The 27,536-nt window shown below is 44.9% G+C and overlaps 1 pseudogene across 1 annotated transcript; it reads right to left on the minus strand.

Annotated features, from left to right (window-relative positions):
• Positions 1-50: 50 nt before the first annotated feature.
• Positions 51-27,536, minus strand: LOC147428484 (uncharacterized; annotated as a pseudogene). The gene is made up of 12 exons (XR_015186052.1): positions 27,115-27,536; positions 26,951-27,038; positions 3,805-3,904; positions 3,639-3,712; positions 3,486-3,557; positions 3,324-3,404; positions 3,115-3,236; positions 2,866-2,938; positions 1,671-1,729; positions 1,206-1,553; positions 511-601; positions 51-430 (listed from the first exon to the last, which is right to left on the minus strand). The product of XR_015186052.1 is annotated as an uncharacterized LOC147428484 (transcript).

Here is a 27,536-nt window from a genome sequence, read left to right on the forward strand (position 1 = left end):
ATTGCACACATGCAACACCGGTTGCCCATGGAACAGAAAACCGTTATCCATTTTTATCATCTTAAATGCTGAGATCTTTTAACATGAGAAAAATCCGTATACATCAATCTCATTAATTTACAAAAAATACAAGCAGGCCACAAGCCAATACACAATCAGCTTTACTTTGAGCCCCCAAAATCGCAAAATTGGACATCTTTATACACAGCCAAGCTACTCTTTATTTTTTAGCATCAACAAACATAGCTCGTGTCCAATGCTCCACATCTTCTGAGTGGGATGGAGGAGGCGGGAGTGTGATGTGCTCAACCATATCCCACTCATCAAGAACACTCTCCATAACTTTACCTTCTGTATGATCAAGGTCCCTTCCAATGCAATAAAAGCTGCTGTTGATGTTTGAGCTCCCTCCAATGACAACCTTAAATTCCTGAATGTCAAGAGAAAAGAGTAAGTGATTCCATATACTTCTCTAATAAAAGGAAAGATACTAGACAGTGAAGGGTATACTCTGCGGTCCTTGCCCTCTCTTCGAATGTCCATCATGCTCACCGTTGATAGAGCACTATCAGCAAGACTGCTAATATGGTGTTGCGAACTTCTGCCATAACATAATTAACTTAGCCGACCCGCATTGCGTAAGATGCAAAGCTTGGCTAGTGACATGCATCCCTTCATAAGGTCAGAAATATCTGAGTATGATAGGGTTCATACAAAGATCGAAACAGTTACAAAAACATTGCTAAATGAAGCCATTCATAACAGTAATAGGATTGTCATGAATAAAAGGGGGAAAGCGACAGAAATTTACTACAATAGGGGTCATTCAAAGATCAAAACATCTACAATAACATTGCTAAATGAAGTCGTTTCATAACAGTAATAGGATTGTCATAGAGAAAGGGGAGAAACGACAGATATGTACAATCAGCAGACAATCATAAGCTTGTTTCTTCTTTGCTTTTTTGTTTACAATCATATTAACAGAAGAAATGCCCAAAACATTTGTGCCATTACTGAACTCTTGACTGCAAAATCATGAACAAGAAGGTCATGAGACAACAGTGCAAAACTTACTCCTGAGACAAAACTGCATTTTGTAGATTTCTAAAACAAGTGGATGGTTATGTGAAGACCTTCACAGAGAAACATTACACAACAAATCCAAAGACCGGATCTTCAAAACTTGACATGTAAGAGCGTACCTTAGCTTGACATCTTTCGAAGACAGAAGGTTCATTAGTTCAGCAAATGCTTGAAACTTGGTCATATTAGATGGTGACGCCGGTAAGAGCTCATTGAATCCATAAGATGTTACGCACACAACACTCCTCTTCAAAAGCTTGATCCCTTTCTGAACTGCAGTATGCAACTCTAGATTTTGCACAGAGCTACTTCCATATCTTGGGCTGTTATCATAGCTATCTCCAGGCCTATCTTCTCCAATGCTTTCAATAGTTGAAAACCCCATGATACTGGTTCCTTTATCAGAAAAAGTATGTTCATTTGATGAACTACTGCCATTTGCCATAATAACCAAAGGGTATTCTCCACTGTTGATGACATACAAAAACAGAATTTTATTTAAAAAAACAGGAAAATTACTTGACTTTCTCCACCTCACAAATCCAACATGAGTAAGATGCACACTCAAAAATCACCAAACTTGCCTCTTTGAGCAGCTGGCATCCCAATATGAGGATCGCTGCCAATTGCTTGAAAATGAACCCTGACATGAGAAGGAAACAAACAGGATTTAGACCGACTCTTCCAGCAATAACAGTTTGATTGAATCATAGAGCAAAACAGCAGCAAAGGCCACAGCGTGTGCCAGCAAGAAATACAAATAGAACTTTGTTGCTAACAGCGACCCGAAAATGATGTCAGACATGCCAAACGTACAAATAGCTCGCATTCAAAAACCGTAAGTATGTCAGGTCATTTTATGCCACACAGCTTGCAGGTAAACCTACAATAACTGGCAACAGCCATTCCGAAATCTCACAAACGTCATTGACCATGCCGTCAAGGGCCTGTGATACCTAAAGAGCCAAATTCCAGAATTGTGCAGCATAATGTATGGTACATGTAAAACGGTTCCAAGGCAGCATAATGTATGGTACATGTAAAACGGTTCCAAGGCTTCGTCCCGGGAAACAAACCTTGGACGATGAGCCTTGAAAGCAACACACTATTCCGGATCTCTACAGAGATAATGCACAGTCCACCCTCCTCTCGGGACATAATAATGGTACACTAGTGAGCTTCACGGCAAGTATCTCTAGACCCATGAGAACAACCACTAAGTAAGTTCGCACTAAACGCCGTATTCGTGACAACTCGTCACTGCAAAGTCCAACAGGAGGCAGTAAATCAGGCTGTTGCTAAAAGAACCTGACTGAACGTCAAAACTCTGCCTACCGGTGGCAAATGCATAAGAGGACCAATGGCAAAGCTTCCTCCAAATGGACTATTAAAACCGACTCAAACTGCTGCTGGTGATACATCAATACCCACATGAAAACCGAAGTATCTACACGGTTGGTCCCATGCACACCCCATTGGCACTACTCAACTCCTACCAAAAAACCAAAGAAGTTGTGCCAGTTGATCACAGCACCACTGGCCAAGCAAAAGGTAGTTACTCCATAGCTTGCAAGGAGAGCTTGCTTGTGCAGCCAAGAGAAATAAGAGCGCAGTGTGTGTATGCCATAATGCCTTGCACGCATGAAGTGGAAAGGGACAATCAAACAAAATTCATCAGGCTTAGAAAAATTAACTATCTTTAGATCCTCAGTTATATGATATTCATTAAATTTGGATGCCAGATAGGACTCCTAATAAAGAGAACATAATTGAACATACTCTGAAACGCCCTTCGTGTAGAAGAGGAGCACAAAGATAGTGGGCTGCAAGGTGTACAAGCTGGAGCATGTATCTGCAAAAGGAAATTTTTTGACAAATAATCATTTTTCCACCCAAGGCTATTATTATGAACAGGAAAACACTGCAGTTCAGCACCAAGTGCAATACTAATTAACATGAACAGAATGTGAAGTCCAACAAACTGTTAAAAGTTATGCCATTTGTTAAGTAAACACGCATCAAAATTACCCTAGCGACGATCCCAGGTCTTCTTTAGTGACTGACTAAGGATCATCCCGTATTGGTAGTCGAGCCCCACAAATTGTCCATAGCTGTGTGGTGCTCAAGTTGCCTCCCACACTGGAAGAGGACTATGCAAAATGAATGCAAAGAATCAACACAGACAGATAAATCAAACAACCGAATACTGACTCTTTGTAAGTAACAAAAGGAATTACCATGACTTTGAGTGGAAAAATTTTGCAAAGTTGACGGAAGAATGATCTTCTCCTTTGCTGGAGCTCCGTGTTTATGTTTGCCTGCGAAAAGAAATCTTTCAAGAGTCAAGAAGTGAGCCAAAGGTCATATTACAACAGCAACAATAGCTTTGCAGACATAACTAATTGCAAACTATGGGTACGAGCAACATCTGATTGATGTTGTCCCAGCTGCTCCACCTGCTTCTTGGCCAACTGCAGTTTCAGAAAAATGGTCAGTGCCAGGAGAGAGCTTTGCAGTCAAAAACTAATAAACTAGTGAAAAAGACTTCAAACCTGTGCTGATGCTATAGCAAGATTATGTGATTGTGCATCTAAAACCTGCTGTTTCTTGCTTAGCTCTTCTTTACCTGAGTAGCAGAGCCAAAGCTTAAAGCAAATCAAACTGCTAAGCCCCAGTCTTTATCCTGAAAAGCGCACAAAACGGCCTCTGAAACCATACCTTTTTTAAGTTCATTCTCACAATCTCTCAATTTCTCCTTCAGTTTAGAGATGCGATCATTATGGATGAGGCTCCAATGATGCTGTTGATCAGCTTCATGCTGATATAGGTAATTTGTAGTTAGTAGTCAAACAACAAGTTTAATTTTGAGTTGTGCAAAATATTTCAAAAAACATTGGAACAAAGAAGCCTCCTCACATTCACTATATTTTCAGGGAACACTGCATCCAAGGCATCTGCCCCATAGAGGGCATGCCTTCCATACCCTAGAGGCATCCAGCAGAAGTGCACCCCACTTCACAAATCCTGGAGAGAGAGAGAGAGAGAGAGAGAGAGAGAGAGAGAGAGAGAGAGAGAGAAATGAAATAAAATGAAATGAAATGTTATATTAACGTCTTCAAGAGGCCAAAGTGACCTATGAGACCAAAAAGTTACAATCGGTGAATCTGATACGATGTCTGAGTACAGAAAGTACAAAGAACTGAAAAACTGAAACTGAGAGACAGCCAGTGTAGTTTGTTGTTTCTTGATTAGAGTGGGCATGCATGATGGGTTTGTGATGTGGGGGGCAATTGCCCAATTTCCAGGGTCACACCCCTTTTTTCAGGACTCGCAGACAGATTTGGTCTTCATGCTTACTTCACTGGGATATAGACCGAGCATTCCATATACAAGTCATTAGTTGGACCTCTACCAGCAGGATAGACTTTTTGCTAAGATCTTCAGCATCTCTCTCTGGACCATGTGGAAGGCCCGTTTTGCTCACATTCTGGGCTCTCAGTCTTCTCCTACATCCACCACTGTGACAGCTATTTGGATAAAGCTGATACATATTCTTCGCAACCGGTGGGATACTTCAGAAGGCTCCTTCAGGGCAGCGGAGAGGTGAAGATATTTCTTCAGACATGGGCGAGATCTTCAATTCTTTTCAACCTCGACCATGGTCACATCACATGGCATTATGCACCTTCCCAGTGGTTCATTTTGCATGCGTAGCCTCACATTGTTATCTTTGTTTTGCACATCCTCTGGGTGATAGGCCATTGAGCATCTCCAATTGTCTCTTCTGTATACTGTATTTTTGGCCCCAAGAGAGAGAGAGAGAGAGAGGAAAAGAACTGTAGAGAGAGAAGATGGAGAGAGTGTGGACAACCCTACGGGGCACAGCTTCGCAAACTCGAGAGTATGAGGCTCTACATGAGTGCTACAAGATCTCAAAATCAGCCCCCTCTCCCTATATAAGGGGTCAAATAAAAAGCCCGACCCAAATCCTAATACCCCACGAGTCACGACCCATAAATCTGAGAAAACTGTGAAAGTGTTTAAGGATTTAGCTCCGATCTAGTACTCCACACAAACTTACTTCACTTGAAAGAACTGAACTAACCTGAATGAAACCCAAATCCTAATACCCCACAAGTCACGACCCATGAATCTAAGAAACTGTGAAAAACTGTCAGGTGCAGCGGAAGTGTTTAAATATTAGGCTCCGATCTAGTACTCCACACAAACACAAGGTCACTTTACTTCACTTGAAAGAACCGAACTAACTGAATGAGAGAGAGAGAGAGAGAGAGATACGACTCTACATGTCGAATTCCAGCCACCCTCAAGGGCCCGATTGCTTTGTTGCCAGAGCCAATACTTGCTTTATTACTTGCATCAATGTTGATACAATGATGCTAAATGCTAAGATCTGAGATGCTAATGGGTACTTGATGCAGATGCTTGGTACTGTTGAGAAACTGAAGGGTACTACGGAAGATGCTGAGAGGTATTGCGGGGTACTTTGGTACAGCTGGTACTTGGGTACTAAGGACATGAGGGTCCTGGCTAGGGAGAAACCAAGCAAACCTGCGAGGCCCTGACGATGTCTGGAACTGCAAAAGCAATGAGACAAGAGCATGATCAAACAAAATTGTGGCTGGCCAAATGGTAATCGTGCCTCCCAGTGAGGCAACTTGTTATGTCCCGCTCATAGGAGAGGGGATCTAGCCTAGGCACTGTCAGGATGAGTGTCCGGGCGGACGTAGTGTGAATCCGGCCAGTGTGGCCAGCAATTATTATAAAAGGGAGACCAAGGCCTCATTTGTCGTTACCGACCTCCACTGGCAGAGTGCCAGTGGTTAGCCTATGAGGCTAGGAGTGCGCGAGGTCACTCGAGGAGGTGAGGCCGGGTGGTATGGGACGCTCGGTCTTCGAGGTGCACGGCTACGTCCTCGGACGCTGGGCCCCAGCACGGGGGAGCTGCCGGATGGTGGCTATGGTCGGGTACTTCGTCCGACGAATGTGTAGGCGGTCCGTGTGGCCAGGAGATCCACTCCGCGCGTTCGTTTCATGGTATCAGAGCCGGCTTGGCTACGAAATGGACCGTGTGTACACCTACAGATGGGTTCAAGTCGGGAACCGTAATTTTTAGTAATTAATCGCTGAAATTGCTTGTTTTTTCTTCTCGTTACACCTACAGATGGGTTCAAGTCGGGAACCGTAATTTTTAGTAATTAATCGCTGAAATTGCTTGTTTTTTCTTCTCGTTTGCATTTTTGCAGGTGAAATTGGCACTCTTTTGCTGATTTTTGACAAAAATCAGCGATTTGGCAGGTGGAAGTGCTGAAAATTTCAAGCTTTTTATTAAATTTACAGAGTTTCAAACAGAAATCAGATTTTCTACTCTGCTGGCGCTTTTACTGATTTTTTGTATTAAAATCAGAGTTTATATAGAAAAGAAAGACAGAGCATCTGCTTTCGTAAATCTCTAAGAGGAAGAGAGAAATAAGGAGTATTTGCTTCTTTCCGTCTCTGCTGCCTCCAGTGTGGAGTGGAGAGAGAAAGAAAGAAAGAAAGAAAGAAAGATTTTTAACGTCTATGTCAGGCCGAAATCGGCCTATGAGACAAATCAAATGTACATGGTGTGTATGTCATCCGTCTATCGGAAAGACAAATGAAACAAAACTGATACAAAACTGAACTGAATGTAGGTAGTGGAGTATCTGAGGAGGGATGGAGCTCTATCTCTAGGGGTATATGCATGTCTATATGCTCAAGGTAGTACAATCATGAGAATGCATCAAGCTATCTAGCTCCATCCTGTACTAATGGGGGGATGTAAGATGTGGTACATGGGCGGGTCTGGTGCCAAGGCTACCCGGATGAAAGCTGTCGGGTCGGCCCTCATCTGAGCCACTCGCTCCTCAGTGGCACGGCGCTCCCGGGCTCGGATCTCCTCGATCTGTCGGTGGTGGGAGCTCGCGCCCCTGTAGCCTGTGACTCGTGGTCGTCGTCTAGCTCGGTTCACCTCCGCCTGTGGGAGTGTCACTCCCCTCTGAGTGTCTGGTGAGGGAGGGGCGGAAATCCTCTGAAAGAAGTCTGTGAGCTGCGACTGTCTCCCCTCTGTCTGTGTAGCTGTGTGTGGCTGTAGTAGTGTGTCCCGATGGCTCTGTATCTCTAGTAAGAAACGTCCGAGCTGTCTCTGATCTCGAGATTCCATGATCTCTCGGAGAGTGGGCTGTCCTCTGAATAAGGCCTCATACCTGCCTCTGATCTCAGTGTATGCTCTGCATCTACATACAAAGTGCTCCTCACTCTCCACCTCCTCTGTGCAAGCTCTGCAGATTCGCTCCTCCCTGGGAACACCAGTATGTCTCCCGATCTCAATCTCTAACCTGTGTGAAGCCACTCTCAGCTGACCAATCGCCACCCGTGAGCTATGTGGCATATATGTGTCCATGTAGCGTGGTCTCTGTATGAACCCCCCAGACAATATGGTGAGAAACTGGTCTCTGTAATCTGACATCCTCGTCCCCAAGCCAGGTGCCTCCCAGACTCTCCTAGTGTATAGCTGCCACAGATCCTATCTCAATACCAAGTTCCTCTCACTGCGAGAGAGGTGAACATATGGTGAGTGGGGGTCGTACTGGAATGGTGGTAGGCTCTCCATGTCAAGACCGTGTCCCTCAAACCATGCTCTGACCTGTGAGTACCATGCTCTCTCATGCCCATTCTCTGATAGCTGTATAGCTGCCTCAAATGCTCTACGAGTAAGTCTGTCAAGAGGTAGCTCTCTCATCCTCTGGATGAAGCAAACTGTCTGGAATAGTGCCTCTACAACCATAGGTGGTGTGGCGAGCTCGGCTCTAATAATGTCATGTGGCACTGTCTTCTTGCTGCGGAGCAAGCGTGAGATCATACATACCTGTGGTCTCTCAAGCTGTTCCTCCCGCTTCGATTCTCTCTCCACGCGTCAATCGTAGGCTCTCTCAGCCTTCCAATTCTCTTGCGCTACCCTTTATCTTAATAAAGGCCAGGACACTTTGGGGTTTTTTTTAAGTATGGTATGGAACCACTTACAAAGAGTGAGTTTTTGCAGAAAAACTCAGTTTTCAGCCCTCTGCTTCTCTCCCATCGCTCCTCTCTATCACCCGCTTGCACTCCCGTGCTCCTGCCAACGCTCATGCCAACGCGTAGAGCTCTTCACACTATAACTTTTCGCGATCGAAAAGTGCAAAAAAGGGTCCAGTTTTGCATGAAACTTCTAGTTTTTCACGGATTTCGCCATGAATTTCTCCAGCTCGGATGCGCAGCGTGATGATGCGCCAAGTAGCATTCAAATTCCGTTCACACATGCTCAATACACATGGATTACAAGCACTTTCCAGAGCTTCGACCAGCGTATTACCACTCTGGAAAACGTGAACGTTCAGACGAACATTCGCTTGACCTCTCTCGAAGGGGCCATGCAAGGGTTTAACGCCCAACTTCTTGCTCTGGAAAATACGGCTCAGTCGACGACTGCGCGTATTTTCGAGGGCGAAACCCATCTCCAGCAACTGCGGACGCATGTTGCTGCTTTTGGGCATTCACAGGGTGGTCCAACCGCTACGATTCCGTACAAAACCACAAATTTCTCACGAGAAGAGAAAGAATGTACGCAATTGGCCATAAATAACTGGCTTCACCAGTGGACCACATATTTCGATCTCCATGGAGAGCATGATGAAATGAAGAATTCAAACGATTCCTCTTTATCTGTGCAGTAAGAGGCTTACATGGTGGCGCGACATGACAGAGAAGCCTACGACGTGGGCTGACTTTTGTGTGAAATTCAAGAAGGATTTCGCCAAAATGGATCCTCTGAAAGCTTACGCCAAACTGCAGAATCTTTCGATGAAAGCTCTATCTTTTGGTAAGTACACAACGGCTTCCAAAGAAGCACTCACCTTCTGTAAGGTGGATTCTACGCACGCTGTGCAGATGTACCTGTTGGGATTACATGAAGATTACTGTTGGGCCTTAACCAAGGACAAATCCCCGACTGATGTCGAGGATACAGTGGCAAAGGCCAGGACATTCCATTTGATAAATGGAGAGAATTATGAGAAGAAAAGAAGTTCAGACCATCAATCCAGTGAGGGCGCTTCGAGGAAGCGACCCCGATTCCAGCAAAAGTCCAAATCACCGTTGAGACCTTCTCAGGAGGAAGAAAGCCAAAAATGCTTCAGTTGCTGATGCAATGAAGAAGGGGGCTTGCTTCGGATGTGGCCAGACAGGTCACCAAATCAAGGATTGCCCAAGAAGAAGACAAAGAAACCGCAAGGTCGTCCTTCGGTTCAAATTCACAAGATCTCAGGTAACTCTCATGTCATTCAAGTTGAAATCCATCATTTAACGCACAATTCATGCACTAAGTGTTTGATGAGCACGATCTTCTCTGTTTCCCCGGGAAGATCAACGCTCACGATGTGACTGTACTCCTTGATAATAGAAGCTTACACAATTTTGGGGATGCAAAATTGATGCAAAAACTGAGCCTACAAACAAGGGACAGTGACCATGAGTATCACGTGAAGATGGCTCGTGACGAGGATACGAATGTCAGATGGTTCCATATTTGTCGCTCGAGCTAGCTGATTACAAAGAGAACCTAGATTTCCACATCATGCGCCTAGATCGAGCAGATGTTATTTTAGGAATTCCATGGTTTTATGATAAACAAGACTCATTGTATACAAATTATGTACATCACTCTCTTGTTTTTGTTAATCAAGACATGCCTCATGTATCTGTGTCGCTTTGTAATTAGATTTCTATAAATAATGATTTTGCAATACCAGTTATTACTGCTTTGGAAATGTATAAAGATACAAAGTCTTCTGATGTTGACTTTTATCAATGTGTACCCTCTGTCAACATCAATGTGTACCGTCTGCTTGGTTTGATTCATTAGTGCTTGGTACTTCTGTCACTGAATTTCGTAAAAATGTTTCATGTTCTTCTGTTGAACTTGGGGATTCCAATGAATCCAACCTTATCTGAGAAATCATGACTGATTTCAAGGATGTTTTTCCTGATGATCTACCTCCTAGCTTGCCGCCTTCGAGAGGAGTAGATCACGGTCTTGAGTTGGTGGCTAGTAGTCGACCCTTCTCAAAGCAACCCTATCAGTTTAGTAAAACCGAGCAAGACGAGATTCACAGACAGCTGAAAGATTATTTCGACAGGGGTTTTGTTCGGCCAACTAAATCCCCGTGGGAAGCGTCAGTGTTACTTTCTCGAAAGAAGGATAACACTATACGCTTCTGCATGGATTACAAGGGGTTGGATAAGCTTACTGTCAAGAATAAGTATCCGCTACCACACATGGACGATCTGATAGATCGGCTCGATGGAGCGTTGTATTTTACGAAGATACGCCTACGATCAGGCTATCATCAGATACGGATCAAACTGGAAGATGTTTCTAAGACAGGTTTCCATACGCGTTATGTTCACTATGAGTTTTGGTCTTGCCTTTTGGTATGACCAATCCTCCAGCTACGTTTCAGCAGATGATGAATGATTTACTGAGACCGTTTTTAGGCAACTTCGTTGTTGTATTTCTTGATGACATCTTGATCTACAGTCGAAGTTTGTCTGAGCATTTAGCGCATATACGCGCTGTTCTCGAGGTACTAAAAACTGAGAAGCTTTATGCTAAGGCTTCCAAGTGTAAATTCTTCGAGAAAGAGCTTCTGTATTTGAGTCACGTCATTACTCGCGATGGAATTCGCGTCGAGCTTGAAAAGTTATATAAAGTGCGAAATTGGCTAAGAATGTGCGCCAAATCCTTTTTAGGCTTTACAAGATTCTTTCGCAAATTTATCAAGGACTACTCCAAAGTTGCTGCTCCGCTTACGCAACTTTTAAAAGGAGGAGTGAAAGGAGCGAAGACTTTGGGTCCTCACCGTAAAGGTAAACCCCCTATGGTCAGGAATGAGCGTCTCAACGAGAGCTTTCGGACACTAAAGCACTTGGTGACTACTGCGCCAATATTGCACATTGTGGATCCTAGCAAACCGTTTGTGGTTGAAACGGATGCTAGTGATTATGTCATTGGTGCGGCGTTATACCAAGATGGACGTCCTGTTGCGTTTGAAAGTAAGAAACTTTCTGACGCTGAGATGCGTAATCCAACGTATGAGAAGGATCTTTACGCTGTAGTCCACGCCTTGAGGAAATGGCGGCACTACTTGTATGGCTCTACGTCTGTTGCATGGACAGACCATCACTCTTTGCGCTATGTCTGTGATCAGGGTGATCTCAGAGGCCGGAAGGCTAGATCGGTTGAACTTATGCAAGAGTTTGACTTTGAGATCCGTTACAGGAAATGATCCAGCAATCAAGTTGTCGATGCAATCATCAGGATTCTTGAGGTTAATGCCTTGTCTACAATTGAAATCTCGACAAATTTCTCTCTCTCTCTCTGTGAGGGCTATGACGTTCCGATGGCTATTTTAGCAAGATATGGAACGAGGTTGAAGCGGGGCATGACTCGTGTACAAGCTTGGGTGGTCCGGAGACCCAAGTGAATCGTGCTGGAGAGATGAGATAGCAACAATATTCCATTAGAGGTGGACTATTGTTCAGAAATGGAAAAGTCTGCGTGCCGAAAATCAATGAGGTTCAACAAAGGATTTTGTTCGAATGCCACGATAATCCTAGCGCTAGGCACCCAGGCATCCAAAGAACTTTGGCTTTGGTCAAGAGATATTTCTATTGGCCAAGGATGTGCTCTTACATAGAGAGCTATGTGAAGAGATGCGCTCAGTGTCACTTCAATAAGGCAGAGCGCCTTAAGAAAGCTGGCCTGCTACATCCATTGGAAATCCCAGATGCCAAGTGGCAAAGTATTTCCATGGACTTCATCATTGGTTTGCCAAATACTAGTCGGGGCAATGAAGCCGTTTGGGTTGTGGTCGATAGACTTAAAAAAATGGCGAATTTATTCCAACGAAATCGACGGTAGAAGGCCATGAGTTGGCAGTTTTATTTGTCGATCAGCTTTCTAAGCTGTATGGTCTACTAGAGGATATCGTCAATGATCGAGATACTAAGTTCACTGGCCGATTTTGGCGAGATGTGTTTGTTCATCTTTAGACGAAGTTGAGTATGTCATCTTCTGACCATCCTGAGTCCGATGGACAAACTGAGAGGATGAATCAAGCATGCGAGGACATGTTGAGAGCCTATGTCTCTCACCGGCAGTCTGATTGGGAAAGGTATCTTCAACAATTAGAGTTTGCTTACAATAGTAGCAAGCATTTTGCTACTGGTGTATTGATTCGAGCCTAAATCCCCGATTGCTATTGGCTTAGAGAAAGTCAAGGAACGCCAAGCTCATGATTTCTTGTATGACATGCAAGAAATGCTCGAATTGGCTAAGGATAGTATAAGAACGGCTCATGATCGAGTCACTACTTATACTAACCAAAAGAGATCTCCAAGGACTCTAGATGTGGGACAATGGGTCTATCTGAAGATACCCAAGGATTCCAAGACAATACGAACGGAAAAGCATTATAAGCTTTCGGCTAGATATTGTGGTCCATTCTTGGTCACAAAGAAAATTGGCCAAGTTGCCTATAAATTGGCTCTTCCTTCGGATGTCAGTGTACATTAGGTGTTTCATGTCAGCTGCCTGAAAGAAAAATTAGCGAAGCCAACATTGTTGTGCCTATCGAGGAAAAGATATGCAAATTGAGTATATTCCTCAAGAATTAGAGAAATTTTTAGATCATCGTACCCGTCATTTGCGCCAAAAGGCTTATGACGAGTACTTAATTAAATGGAAGGGTCAATCTGAAAGGTTTGCTACTTGGGAATCAGTTAGAGCTTTGAAAGCACAGTATCTCCACTTCATTGATGAGGACATCAATGGTTCTTAAGGGAGGAAGTATGTTATGTCCCGCTCATAAGAGAGGGGATCTAGCCTAGGCGCCGTCGGGATAGACGTCCAGTGTCCGGACGGACGTAGTGTGAATCCGGCCAGTGTGGCCGACCATTATCATAAAAGGGAGGCCAAGGCCTCATTTGTAGTTATCGACCCCCACTGGCAGAGTGCCAGTGGTTAGCATGTGAAGCTAGGAGTGCGCGAGGTCACCTCGAGAAGGTGAGGCCGGGTGGTATGGGACGCTCGGTCTTACAGGTGTACGCCTACGTCCTCACACGCTGGCCCCAGCACGCGGGAGCTGTCAGGTGGTGGCTATGGTTGTAAGGTGCAGCCAAAGTGAATGTTGAACTTTGCTTAAGATGAGACAATCTCGGATTGCTTCCCGATGCCTTGTGCGACGGAAGAAACGAGCTTACTTCGCCCAGATGTTGTTCTTGAGTAGAGACTCAGGAGAGGCATGGCGATTCTTCCATGAGCACTCCCCTTCCCTAGTGATTACTTCTCCTGATGTGTGGGGCCAGTATGCCTCGTCGTTATATACGGTTCCTGGACAGGACCCCCTTCCAGATCCTACAGAGCCATGCCCACCTACCAGCACCTTCTTTACCACTGAAATGGTAAAGAGAGCAATTGACAGGATGAGGACCAGCAGGGCATATGATCATGATGGTCTAGTAGCAGAGCACTTTACACATGCTAGAGATATGTTGGTAGAGGTTCTTGCAATGTTGTTCAATCATGCCATGTGTGAGGGGTTACCAGAGACTTGGAGATTGTCTACTATTGTGCCTATCTTCAGAGCAGGTGATTCTACAGAGCTTGGGAATTACCGCACTATTATGGTTGGGCACACATGGCAAGGTTGTATGCATCCATTCTTGAGCAACAATTGAGTAATTGGGTAGAGGGTGAGGGTGTACGAGCAAAGGGCCAGGCTGGTTTTAGGAGGGGTTTCTCCACTCTTGATCATATTCTGACACTCAGAGCCATCATTGAGGAGGGCAGGTCAATGGGAGACGGATTTATTGTAGCTTTGTGGATTTCCGCAAAGCATTTGACATGGTACCGGGAGCTCGATTGATGCGCAGACTGCAGGAGATGGGGGTGTCCATAGTGTTGATTTGGGGGATTATGGCTCTATACAGATCAGTGATAGGACATATACACACTTCGGAGGGGATATCTGATTTAGTTCACTCCACCATTGGGGTGAAACAAGGCTGCCCCTGTCTCCTACTCTATTTGGTATGTATGTTGATGAGGTGTCTGATTACATTGACAGAGAGGGTGAAAGAGGTGCCCAGCTGGCAGGGACGTGGATCCCATTGTTGTTATATGCTGATGATATTGTGTTGATCTCTGACTCACCAGAGGGTATGCAGCGACAGTCAGATGCATTACACAAATTTGCAGAGGATAGTAAATTGTTTGTAAACCTTGGTAAAACCAAGGTTATGGTGTTTAACACCACACCACAGTGGATCAGGAGATCAGCACCAACTTTCACATATGGTCAAGAGATTGTAGAATATACACATGCATACACTTACCTTGGGGTTGTCTTCACTGGTGCCGAGGTTTTCTTTGGGGAGAGCAACAGAGACTAGACTGACTAAAGCTTTTGCGGCCTTAGGAGGCTTGGAGAGGATGTGTTCGCAAGTTCAGTTCCACGAACCTCGGACAAAGTTATGGCTCTTTGATACCTTAGTAGCCTCAGCTATGTTGTATGGGTGCAGACATGGGGACCTTCTGTAGGCCGGGATAGTTGGAGACGTATGGAGAGGCCCTTGGTATCTATGATCTCTCGACTGATCAAAGCCAAGGCCTCCGTACCCCACGCTATCATTCGAGCAGAGCTAGCTGCCCCTCCTATGGAGATTGAGCCGCTTACCAGATCAGTCTCCTTTGTGCACAGCTTGTGGGATACTACTAGAGACAGATATGCTAGATTGGCCCTCGAGTCTTCCACACAGTTAGCTCTTCAAGGGGACACTTCATGCTGGTATGCACAGATGACATCATGGTTTTAGATGCATGGTTTCACCATGGATAGGCTGCCCCCTTTCCAGTACTCTCTTCAGGCACCCTCGATGTCTCTTACACGGGTGGAGATTACTAGACTCATTCGCCAGGACCTGATCCAGCTGGTGTTATGTCCCGCTGATGGGAGAGGGGATCCAGCCTAGATGCCGTCGGGATGGGCATCCAGTGTGTGGCCGGCCATTATTATAAAAGGGAGGCCAAGGCCTCATTTGCAGTTATCGACCCCCACTGGCAGAGAGCCAGTGGTTAGCCCGCCAGGCTAGGAGTGCACGAGGTCACCTCGAGGAGGTGAGGCTAGGTGGTATGGGACGCTCGGTCTTACAGGTGCACGCCTACGTCTTTGGACACTAGCCCCAGCACGGGGGAGCTACGAATGGTGGCTATGGTCGGGTGGTTCGTTCGACGTGTGTCTTTAGGCAGTCCGTGTAGCCAAGAGATCCACTCACTCTGTTCGTTTCATGGTATCAGAACTGGCTTGGCTACGGAAAGGATTGTTTGCACACCTACGGGCTCGTTAGAGTCGAATAATTACCATTTCATGCAATTTTTGATGAACTAACTGTTTAACTGATCATTTTCTTCTCATGAGCATGTTTGCAGGTGAAATTTAATGTGCTTCTCGCTGATTTTTGACAAAATTCAGCAATTTGGCAAGCGGAAGTGCTGAAATTGGCGTATTTTTATTGCTTTTGCTGATTTTTAATGAAAATCAGTGATTTATTTATTCATTTGCTGACTTTAGACTAAATTCAGCGAATAAAAGTTCTAATCTTTCTCTGTACTCCTCTTCTGAGTAAGTTACACAGAGAGAGAGAGAGAGAGAGAGAGAGAGAGATACCTCTCTCCGTGTGCTTATTTGGATGTGCAGGGAACAATAGAAGAGAGATAGAGAGCTCTTGAATCTTTGTGCTGCAGAAGAGGAGAGGGAGTGGTTGAGCAAGAAGAGAGAGAGAGCCAGCGTGGCTTTTCTTGTGTGGTTTACACAAGCGGGCACACGCCAAGATTTTTCTCTCCCTCCTCTATGTGTCATCTGCTGCCCACTCGTTGCATGCGTTCAATTTCTTTCATCGCTGGCAGCTTTGCGTTGGAGTTTTTTTTAACACTATGTGCTGGGAAGTTTAATAAGCGGCCCTTTTATTTTAAGTGGCCTGGTCACTTGGGGTTTTTTTTAAGTAAGGTCTGAAATGTGTGCTTTATTAAAACTCACTTACAGAGACTTGTAAGTTGGCAGAGAATTGAGATTTTGGACTCTCCTGCTTCTCTCCCGAGCCTGCTCTCTCTCATCTGTTCGCGCTCCCGCACCCTTGTCGTCACCTGCAGGCCTCTGTATGCTCCCGTTGACTCGGTCGAGTGTAGAATTTCATCTTTTCCTGACGCGAAAAATCCGAATTCAATCGAATTTTGATGTTTCTCTGAGTTTCCCGCAATGCAGTCCTCCAGTTTTGATTTACCAGACGAAGGCACTCCAGGTAAGAAATTATTTTCTGTTTTTGCGTGGCATTCTCATGGAATACCAACATTAATATTTGTCATCTCGAGGGGCTTTATATAGCCTTTTGATACTCATATTTTGCTCCCGAAAAGACAGCTTAGTCGACGACTGTGATGTTTTCCGTGAACAGATTTGAAAGTCGACAATTGCCGATGCAAATTGCCGATAATGCGCGTCCACAGGTTGGACGAATCACTCAATTCTCTGCCGAGGAGAATGTGTACAGAGGTTGCAATAAATTATTGGCTTCGCCAATGGACAATTTATGTTGATTTCCATATAGCATCAGATGCACAAAGGATGGAGATGCTTCCTCGGTACTCAGAAAAACCCGCGACGTGGGTTGATTTCTGTGCGAAGTTCTTTGATCACTTCGCCAAAAGAAAAAGAGATCCGTTGAAGGCATATGCTAGGCTTCAGAGCCTGTCGATGAAAACAATGTCATTCGACCAATATACTACCGCCTTCAAGGAAGGCCTCTGCCTTAGTAATTTGGACTCCGAACATGCTATCCACATGTATATCCTCGGCCTACATGAGGAGTACCGTTGGGCATTACTCAGAGGTAAACCTACGACAGATGTCGAAGATGTTGTGGCTAAGGCCACAATGCTCTACAAGATAAGAGAAGAAAGTAATATTGTACCCACCCATCCACCGACAACCTTTCCAGCAATTAACATCCAAATATTTGGTAAGCTCATTTCAATTTGAAATCCATCATTTAGCGCACAGTTCATGCACTAACTATATGTTTAGCACCAAAGTGTTTGATAAGCACAATCTTCTCCGTTTCCCCGAGAAGATCAATGGTCACGACGTGACTGAACTCCTTGATAATGGAAGCTCACACAATTTTGTGGATGCAAAATTGGTGCAGAAATTGAGCCTGCAGAAGCGGGACAGTGACCATGAGTATCGCGTAAAGATGGCTCATAGCGAGGATACGGATGTATGGAATCGGATGGTTCCGGATTTGTCACTCGAGCTAGCTGATTACAAAAAGAACCTGGATTTCCACATCATGCGCCTGGACAGAGCAGATGTAATTCCATGGTTTTATGATAAACAAGACTCATTGTATATAGACTATATACATCACTCTCTTGTTTTTGTTAAGCAGAACATGCCTCATGTATCTGTGTCGCTTTGTAATCAGATTTCTGTAAATAATGGTTTTGCAATACCAATTGTTACTGCTTTGGAAATGTATAAAGATACAAAGTCTTCTGATGTTGACTTTTATCAATGTGTACCATCAGCTTGGTTTGATTCATTAGTGCTTGGTACTTCTATCACTGAATTTCGTAAAAATGTTTAATGTTCTTCTGTTGAACTTGGGGATTCTAACGAATCCAACCTTATCCGAGAAATCATGACTGATTTCAAGGATGTTTTTCCTGATGATCTACCTCCTGGCTTGCCACCTTCGAGAGGAGTAGATCATGGCATTGAGTTGGTGGCTGTTAATAAGCCCTTCTCAAAGCAACCCTACTGGTTTAGTAAAACTGAGGAGGACGAGATTCAGTGGCAGCTGAAAGATTATCGCGACAGGGGTTTTGTTCGGCCAAGTAAATCCCCGTGGGGAGCGCCAGTGTTACTTTCTCGAAAGAAGGATAACACTATGCGCTTCTGCGTGGATTACAAAGGGTTGAATAAGCTCACTGTTAAGAACAAGTATCCACTCCCACGAATGGACGATCTGATAGATCGGCTCCATGGAGCGTTTATTTTACAAAGATAGACCTGCGATCAAGCTATCATCAGATACGGATCAAACTGGAAGATGTTCCCAAGACAGGCTTCCATACGCGTTATGGTCACTACAAGTTTTTTGTCTTGCCTTTTGGTTTGACCGATGCTCCAGCTACGTTTCAACAAATGATGAATGATCTGCTGAGACCATTTTTAGGCAGCTTCATTGTTGTATTTCTCGATGATATCTTGATCTACAGCCGAAGTTTGTCTGAGCACCTAGCGCATATACGCGTTGTTCTCGAAGTACTGAGAACTGAGAAGCTTTATGCTAAGGCTTCTAAGTGTGAATTCTTTAGGAAAGAGCTTTCGTACTTGGGTCACATCATTACTCGCGATGGAATTCGCATTGACCCTGAAAAGTTGGATAAAAATTGGCCCATTCTGAAGAATGTGCGCCAAGTAAAGTCCTTTTTAGGCTTTACTATCACAAAGTGAAGACGTGGCGGACAGCAGAAACCCTAAAATTCCTGCAAACCCTAATTTCTGCCAAAAACCCTAATTTTCGAAAATCGCAGAGGCTTTTTTTTTTTTTTTAAACAAAAAAAAATGATGAGCGACGCGAATCTTGCTTTTTCTCCATGCCATGAGAAAGAGAGAGAACTTGCTTTTTTTTTTAAAAAAAAAAGAGACTCTCTAAGAGAGAGAGAGAACTAATGCTTTTTATTTTTAAAAGCTTTTGGGGCTCTGCTTTTGGGCATCCCTTGTAACCTTTAAATTAGTGGTGAGGGCCTCACTTCTCAGAGCATCTGGACGCAGAGTCTGAGAGTGAAACCCTAGCCACTCTCTTGTACTTTGATTTGATTAATATAAAAAGAAATACCGAAAGGGGCGCCAGTCTTTGGGGCCAATATCTCTAGGCACGGAACTCCGCCGAGCCAGTGTACATCTATTGTGATCTGTGACTTGTTTTGAAGTGGTTATTTTGTGCTGTCGCGGTTGATTCTTGACTTGGAGTGTCCAAGTCTGTTACAATGGTATCAGAGCACGGCCGATTTCTCTTCTACGGGAAATCCAATCCCCGAACTTTTTTTTTTTTTAATGATGAGGGACGCGAATCTTGCTTTTTCTCCATGCCATGAGAAAGAGAGAGAACTTGCTTTTTTTTTTTTTTTTAAAGAGACTCTCTAAGAGAGAGAGAACTGATGCTTTTTATTTTTAAAAGCTTTTGGGGCTCTGCTTTTGGGCATCCCTTGTAACCTTTAAATTAGTGGTGAGGGCCTCACTTCTCAGAGCATCTGGACGCAGAGTCTGAGAGTGAAACCCTAGCCACTCTCTTGTACTTTGATTTGATTAATATAAAAAGAAATACCGAAAGGGGCGCCAATCTTTGGGACCAATATCTCTAGGCACGGAACTCCACCAAACCAGTGTACATCTATTGTGATCTGAGACTTGTTTTGAAGTGGTTATTTGGTGCTATCGCGGTTGATTCTTGACTTGGAGTGTCCAAGTCTATTACATTTACTGGATTCTTTTCCAAGTTTATCAAGGATTACTCTAAAAGTTGCTGCTCCACTTACGCAACTTTTAAAAGGAGGGGTGAAAGGGCCGAAGACTTTGGGTCCTCATCGTAAAGGTAACCCCCCTGTTGTCTAGAATGAGCGTCTCGACGAGAGCTTTCGGACACTAAAGCACTTGGTGACTACTATGCCAATATTGCACATTGTGGATCCTAGCAAACCGTTTGTGGTTGAAATTGATGCTAGTGATTATGCTATTGGTGTGGCATTATCCCAAGATGGACGTCCTGTTGCGTTTGAAAGTAAGAAACTTTCTAACGCTGAAATGAGTTATTCAACGTATGAGAAGGAGCTTTACGCCATAGTCCACGCCCTGAGGAAATGGCGGCACTACTTGTATGGCTCTACGTTTGTTGCATGGACAGATCATCACTCCTTGCGCTATATCTACGATCAGGGTGATCTCAGAGGCCGGAAGGCTAGATGGGTTGAGCTTATGCAAGAGTTCGACTTTGAGATCCATTATAGAAAAGGATCCAACAATCGAGTTGCCGATGCGCTTAGCAAGATTCCTAAGGTTAACGCCTTGTCTATGGCTGAAATCTCGACAGATTTCTATCTCTCTCTCCGAGGGCCATGTCGTTTCGATAGCCATTTTGGCAAGATATGGAACGAGGTTGAAGCGGGGTATGACTCGCGTATAGGCTTGGGTGATCCGGAGACCCAAGTGAGTCGTGCTAGAGAGACGAGATAGCGACAATATTCCATTAAAGGTGGACTCTTGTTCATCAATGAAAATGTCTGCGTGCCGGAAATCGATGAGGTTCGACAAAGGATTTTGTGCGAATGCCACGATGTTCCTATCGCTGATCACCCAGGTATCCAGAGAACTTTGGCTTTGGTCAAGCGATATTTCTATTGGCCAAGGATACGCTCTTACATAGAGAGCTATGTGAAGAGATGCGCCAGTGTCAAGTCAATAAGGCAGAGCGTCTTAAGAAAGCTTGCCTGCTACATCCATTGGAAATCCCAAATGCCAAGTGGCAAAGTATTTCCATCGACTTTATCGTTGGTTTGCCAAATACTAGTCGGGGCAATGACGCTATTTGGGTTGTGGTCGATTGTAACAAACTGCTGACGTGTCGACCTACTGAAGAACGGAGCTACCGGCCGAGGGGCCTAAACCCTAAGAAGAACAAGTAATAGAAGAAGTGTCACAAAGTGATGACGTGGTTGCCTGAGAGCAGAAACCCTAATCCTAATTTCTACCAAAAACCCTAACTGCTGAAACCCTAATTTTGAAAACCCTAACCCTAAAACCTACAAGCCCTACTTTTTGCGAGAAACCCTAACTGCTTAAACCCTAATTCTAGAAACCCTAACCCTAAAACCTGCAAACCCTAATTATGTTGCCAGAAACCCTAACCCTAACCCTAAGGGCAGATTTCCGCGTTTTGCGCTGGCTGATGATGTGGCAAGCTGTATGGATTTTCGTGATTTACGATGGCAGCTTTTGGCTTTGCTTTTGGACCAGAAGCTTTTGAGTTTTAAAAGCGTTTTATTGTAACTGCTTTTTAGGCCAAGGGCCTTTAAATATGAGGCTAGGGCTCATTCTCTGGCATGCTCCTAGAGAAGGTGCAGAGTCTGGAGTACCAGCTTGTACTTTGATGATGCAATATAAAGAAATACCGAAAGGGGCACCAAGGTTTGGGGCCAATACTCTCTGGGGTGGAATTCCGCCACTCAGTGTCGCGTGTCGTCTCTCTCTTTCAGTTCAATTGTTATTGAAGTGCTAAAAGTCTGTTCAGTCTGTTCTTTTCTATTGGCACGTGGTGCCCGCCTTGTGACGGTGGTATCAAAGCATCAGTCGTGTGCTTTTCTGAAAGCATACCGGTCCTACAAAAGAGCAGACAGAGCTGTTGGAACTTTAATCGAGGTATCTTCGCTCTCCAACCCGAGACTCCCACCCTTACTTCATCGCGCATCGGGCGCGCTCCCGTCTTCACTGCAGTGTCTTACAGGGCATAAGCCAATTAAGATCACTTGCAAGAGAAGGATCCACATTTGTTTCAAGTCACTGTTTTTTTTTCTCAAAAGCGGTGCCATGCAGATATTGATGTCTACAGCTACCAAGCAGCATACTCCAAGTACTTAGCAAGCTTTCAAGAAAATTTTTGCCCGAAGTTAAATGGTTTCTGACATCTTCCTTCGGAGTGCAACTTCTAGCAGAGTGAGGTATCCTGAAATGCTTACCATGGAAACCGTAGCAAATTATAACTTGAAATTTCTCGACATCTTTCAGTAGATGTCTCTTAACAAGTAGATGACCTTGGAGATCCAGTGTGATTGCTATCTTGGGACTACCATAGCCGCCAATGAAAACACTGTCTGTCCAAGAGCTGATGGACCATGCTGTGCTTGACTTCGACCTCATGGCAGGAACCTAACCCTAATTTTTGGTGCAGGTTTCAGGATGGAAAGTCAGTCGACTTTTTGAGCTCGACTGATGTCGAGATTGCTTTTTAAGTTTGAGTTCTGTTTGATCTTGTTTGGTGATCCTGTTTGGAATTTGTTTGAAATGGATGATATCTGTTTTGAACTTGTTTTGGTGCCGATTTGAATTGTTTGACTCTGGTTTGATACTTGTTTCAATAATTGGTGATTTTACTCCCGGATGGAGAAGTGAGAAATATTGTTTTGGTATTGTTTGAACCTCGGAACGACGTACGCCGATGCATGGGGAGCGTTTCGTTGTATGTTTGAAACCCTCCGAACGACGCAGGCCGATGCCTGGGGAGCGTTCGGTTGTATGCTTGTAAAATAATTGTTGTTGTGACTCCCGGCCCGGACCTGGATGGTTATGCGGGAGGAGTATTAAGAAGTCTGAGCACTCGTTACTCTCAGTACCTCCAAACGACGCAGGCTGCGGTCTGGGGAGGCGTTTGGTAACTGGTTGTAAAAGGCCTCTATATCTCCCGGCCCGGACCTTTTTAGGTTATGCGGGAGGAGTGATGAGGGAGTCGTTGTTATCTCCCGGCCCGGACCTTGTTAGGTTATGCGGGAGGAGTGTTCATCGGCGGCTTTATGTTTCTATGTCTTGTAACATGCATATGTAAGCATTTGTGTTGCATTGTGAGGTGCCAACTACTGAATATTCCTAATTGGATGAGATTGCCTAGGTATGTAATTTTAGTGCATCAAGACACCCGTGGAAGATCAGTACGGTCTGGGTGTGATGGCTAATTTTACTACGCCGGAATATCAAGAGTTCCGATCTGGACGAAAGGAGAAGCTAACTCCTTGATCAAAAGAGCAAACTGATTGTCCCTCAGAATGTCCCTCGGAAATTTTTGAGCTAATTTGAGTTGTTTTGCAGATATGCTGTAATCGAGGACGATTACTCTCTTTCAAGAAGGGGAGATGTAACAACTGCTAACGTGTCGACCTACTGAAGAACGGAGCTACCGGCCGAGGGACCTAAACCCTAAGAAGAACAAGTAACAGAAGAAGTGTCACAAAGTGATGACATGGTTGCCCGAGAGCAGAAACCCTAACCCTAATTTTTGCCAAAAACCCTAACTGTTGAAACCCTAATTTTGGAAACCCTAACCCTAAAACCTACAAACCCTAATTTTTGCCAGAAACACTGACTGCTGAAACCCTGATTTTGGAAACCCTAACCCTAAAACTTGCAAACCCTAATTCTGTTGCCAGAAACCCTAAAATTGCAAAAACCCTAACCCTAACCCTAAGGGCAGATTTCCGCGTTTTGCACGGGCTGATGATGTGGCAGGCTGTACGAATTTCCGTGATTTACGATGGCAGCTTTTGGCTTTGCTTTTGGACCAGAAGCTTTTGAGTTTTAAAAGCTTTTTACTGTAACTGCTTTTTAGGCCAAGGGCCTTTAAACATGAGGCTAGGGCTCATTCTATGGCATGCTTCCTGGAGAAGGTGTAGAGTTTGGAGTACCGGCTTGTACTTTGATGATGCAATATAAAGAAATACCGAAAGGGGCGCCAAGGTTTGGGGCCAATACTCTCTGGGGTGGAATTCCGCCACTCAGTGTCGCGTGTCGTCTCTCTCTTTCAGTTCAATTGTTATTGAAGTGCTAAAAGTCTGTTCAGTCTGTTCTTTTCTATTGGCATGTGGTGCCCGCCTTGTGACATCGATAGACTCACAAAAATCGCGAAGTTTATACCAACGAAGTCGACTGTAAAAAGCCATGAGTTGGCGGTTTTATTCGTCAATCAGCTTTATAAGCTGTATGATCTGCCAGAAAATATCGTCAGTGATCGAGATACTAAGTTCACTGGCCGATTTTGGCGAGATGTATTTGCTCATCTTCAGACGAAGTTGAGTATGTCGTCTTCTGACCATCCTGAGTCCGACGGACAAACTGAGAGGATAAATCAGACGTTACAGGCATAGTTACCAGGGAACGCCCCCTAGCCCCCGTTCCGGCGTTCCGGGGGGACAGTTTCCTTCCCGAATGTTCCGAAACGTCCCGAAACGTTTGACGTTCCGGGTGGCCAGTGCAAACAGGAATGGCCGTTACGGAACGTTCCGAACGCCCCTAGAACGTTCCGGAATGCCCCTGGAACGGCCAACGGCTACAAACAAATTTGGCAAAAATTGAAAAAATTGAAGTAAATGTTTGGGCTTCTTTTTGAAGTGTGCAAGGCCTCAAGGACTCATAAAATGCACCCCCCTCCCCCTTTCTCTCCACAAGCTAATCCTCAAGGCTCAAGCTCTCTCCCTCTCACACTCTCAAGATCTCTCCCTCTCAAGACTCACTCTCTCAAGGCTCAAGGCTCAAGGCTTTAAGCCTTCAAGCTCTCTTCCTCTCCCTCCCACTCTCTCAAATCTCTCCCTCTCCCTCTCACTCTCTCAAGTCTCTCCCTCTCTCTCTCTCTCTCTCTCTCACATCATCTAGTCATACCAAGATTGAATGGTCTTCAAAACGAGTTTTTTGTGAGTATTAGAGTCAAAGCACTCTAGTACTCCTTGTATTTAAACACAAGGAGCTAAAAAATGCACTATTTGGGTATTTTTTATACCTCCCGTTCCGCGCCATTCCCGTTCCGAACCCCTAGCCATTCCCTCGTTCCGCGGGGATCCCATCGCCGTTCCCGTTCCGCGTTCCGGGTAACTATGGTTACAGGACATGTTAAGAGCCTATGTCTCTCACATGCAGTCTGATTGGGAAAGGTATCTTCCACAGTTAGAGTTTGCCTATATTAGTAGCAAGCATTCTACTACTAGATTTAGCCCGTTCATGCTGATGTATGGATTTAAGCCTAAATCCCCAATTGCTAATAGCTTAGAGAAAGTCAAGGAACGCCAAGCTCGTGATTTCTTGTATGACATGCAAGAAATGCTCGAATTGGCTAAGGATAGTATAAGAACGGCTCATGATCTAGTCACTACCTAATCAAAAGAGATCTCCAAGGACTCTAGATATGGGACAATGGGTCTATCTGAAGATACCCAAGGATTCCAAGACTACGCAAACAGGAAAGCATTATAAGCTTCCAGCTAGATATTGTGGTCCGTTCTTGATCACAAAGAAAATTGGCCAAGTTGCCTATAAACTGAATCTTCCTTTGGATGTTAGGCGAAGCCGACGTTGTTGTGCCTATCGAGGAAATGTATGGCAAGATATGCAAACTAAGTATATTCCTCGAGAACCAGAGGCAGTTTTAGATCATTATACCCGTCATTCGCGCCAAAAGGCTTATGACGAGTACTTAATTAAATGGAAGGGTCCATCTGAAGGTTTGCTACTTGGGAACCAGTTAGAGCTTTGAAAGCTCAGTATCCCCACTTCATTGATGAGGACATCAATGGTTCTTAAAGGGGAAGTATGTTATGTCCCGCTCATGGGAGAGGGGATCAAGCCCAGATGCCGTCGGGATGGGCGTCCAGTGTCCAGGCGGACGCAGTGTGAACCCGGCCAATGTGGCCGGCCATTATTATAAAAGGGAGGCCAAGGCCTCATTTGCAGTTATCGACCCCCACTGGCAAAGAGCCAGTGGTTAGCCCGCGAGGCTAGGAGTGCACGAGGTCACCTCGAGGAGGTGAGGCCGGGTGGTATGGAATGCTCGGTCTTACAGGTGCACACGTACGTCCTCGGACGTTGGCCCCAGCACGGGGGAGCTGCCGGATGGTGGCTGTGGTCGGGTGGTTCGTCCGACGCGTGTCTGTAGGCGGTCCGTGTAGCCAGGAGATCCACTCACTTTGTTCGTTTCACCTGGATACCAAGAGGACATAGATAGAGCCGCCACAGGAGTTGGGCACGAAGATGGCTTTCTATAGAGCGCATCTTCTCCACCTCACAAGAGATGGGTTTGTGATTCGACCCAGCTACATCGACACACATCTATCTCATATTTTGCGGTGTGCCATTGGTCAAATACGCACATCCTCACATCAGCTTGAGATTGAGACTGGTAGATTTAGAGGGATACCAGCAGACAGCAGGATATGCCGCTTATGCCAGTTAGAGCCAGAGACAGAGCTACATTACATGTCATTGCACAGTGTACTATGAGATACGGGGCCGTTTCCATTGCTTATTTAGAGACGGTTTCGGTCCTTTCTCTAGGGTCATGAGTTATGAGGATCAGAGATGTCTTGTCTTGGGCTATATCTACTTGAGTTACACAGATATAGAGACACTTTACTGGGGACAACCAGAGGAGCAATCATCATTGTAGAGCTCGGCCCACACTCATTCGGCCACTACCGGCACTCTCATCGACCAAGCACTGGAGCTACGGAGATCCAGACAGCCACGATTGAGGAAAGGGGCTACACAGCATCGACAGAGACTACAACAGAGGATTCGAGCCATACTCTCTCGATATTTAGAGTGCATATGAGGATGGATTCTAGTAGTAGTATCCTCACACACATTAAATCGTTTATACCTATCAAATTTTAGCTGTGGCAATTGGTCTATTATCATTCATGTCATTTTTAAAGTGATACACGTATATCACTTTCACTTTGAAACTTCTCCTTTATCAATTATTTCCTTGAACTTAAACCTGAAGTCTCCATTTTCTTGTACAAGAAGCCCTAGGACACCTAGCCCTCAACTCGGAGCCTTGGTGCCTGGAATGACATGATACATATTTCTGGCCTCTTTCTGAAATCAAAAAAGAAATTACGGAGCTTGAATCACACCTTAGCCTTCAGGCGTGCCTCAACTTGGATATGCGAGACATCACGACGTCTCGCAAATCTTTTTACGAGCTTGTATCTTTCTAGCAGCCTGGAACAAGGATCAGACTCATGTTAGCACAATAAAATACAACCTGGAAAAAGCACAAATTTGCAGAGGTCGCAACCTTGAATTGATGCACGCAGCACATGCAGATGGGCGGTTGACATTTTCGCATATGCCACATGGGCACACTCTTCTAGCCATGAAACCTCAAAAGCTTCGCGTTACTTGTGATTGATCATCTCTCTCTCTCTCTCTCTCTCTCTCTCTCTCTCTCTCGGGTTTAACGATCGAGGTTCAGACTGCCGGGAAGAGGGGCGAATCGCCGAGCTGGCAGCAAATCATTCGTTGAAGAGAGGAGCGACTTCCGGGACCTACGACGGGCAGCCTTCCCCTCGGACGAGAGCTGCTTCTCATCAGCGCTTTTCAGCGGAAAACACAGCCAGATTCGATCTTGAAACCTCCCAGTTCGCTGCAGGCATCGCCGATTCGTTTTCGATTGGACGACAAACGATCTTCACACGATGCACAATGAAAATATGTTTA

The sequence above is a fragment of the Adiantum capillus-veneris genome, chromosome 23, assembly GCF_014529385.1.
Source record: "Adiantum capillus-veneris isolate H3 chromosome 23, ASM1452938v2, whole genome shotgun sequence".
Classification (NCBI taxonomy): Eukaryota; Viridiplantae; Streptophyta; class Polypodiopsida; order Polypodiales; family Pteridaceae; genus Adiantum; species Adiantum capillus-veneris.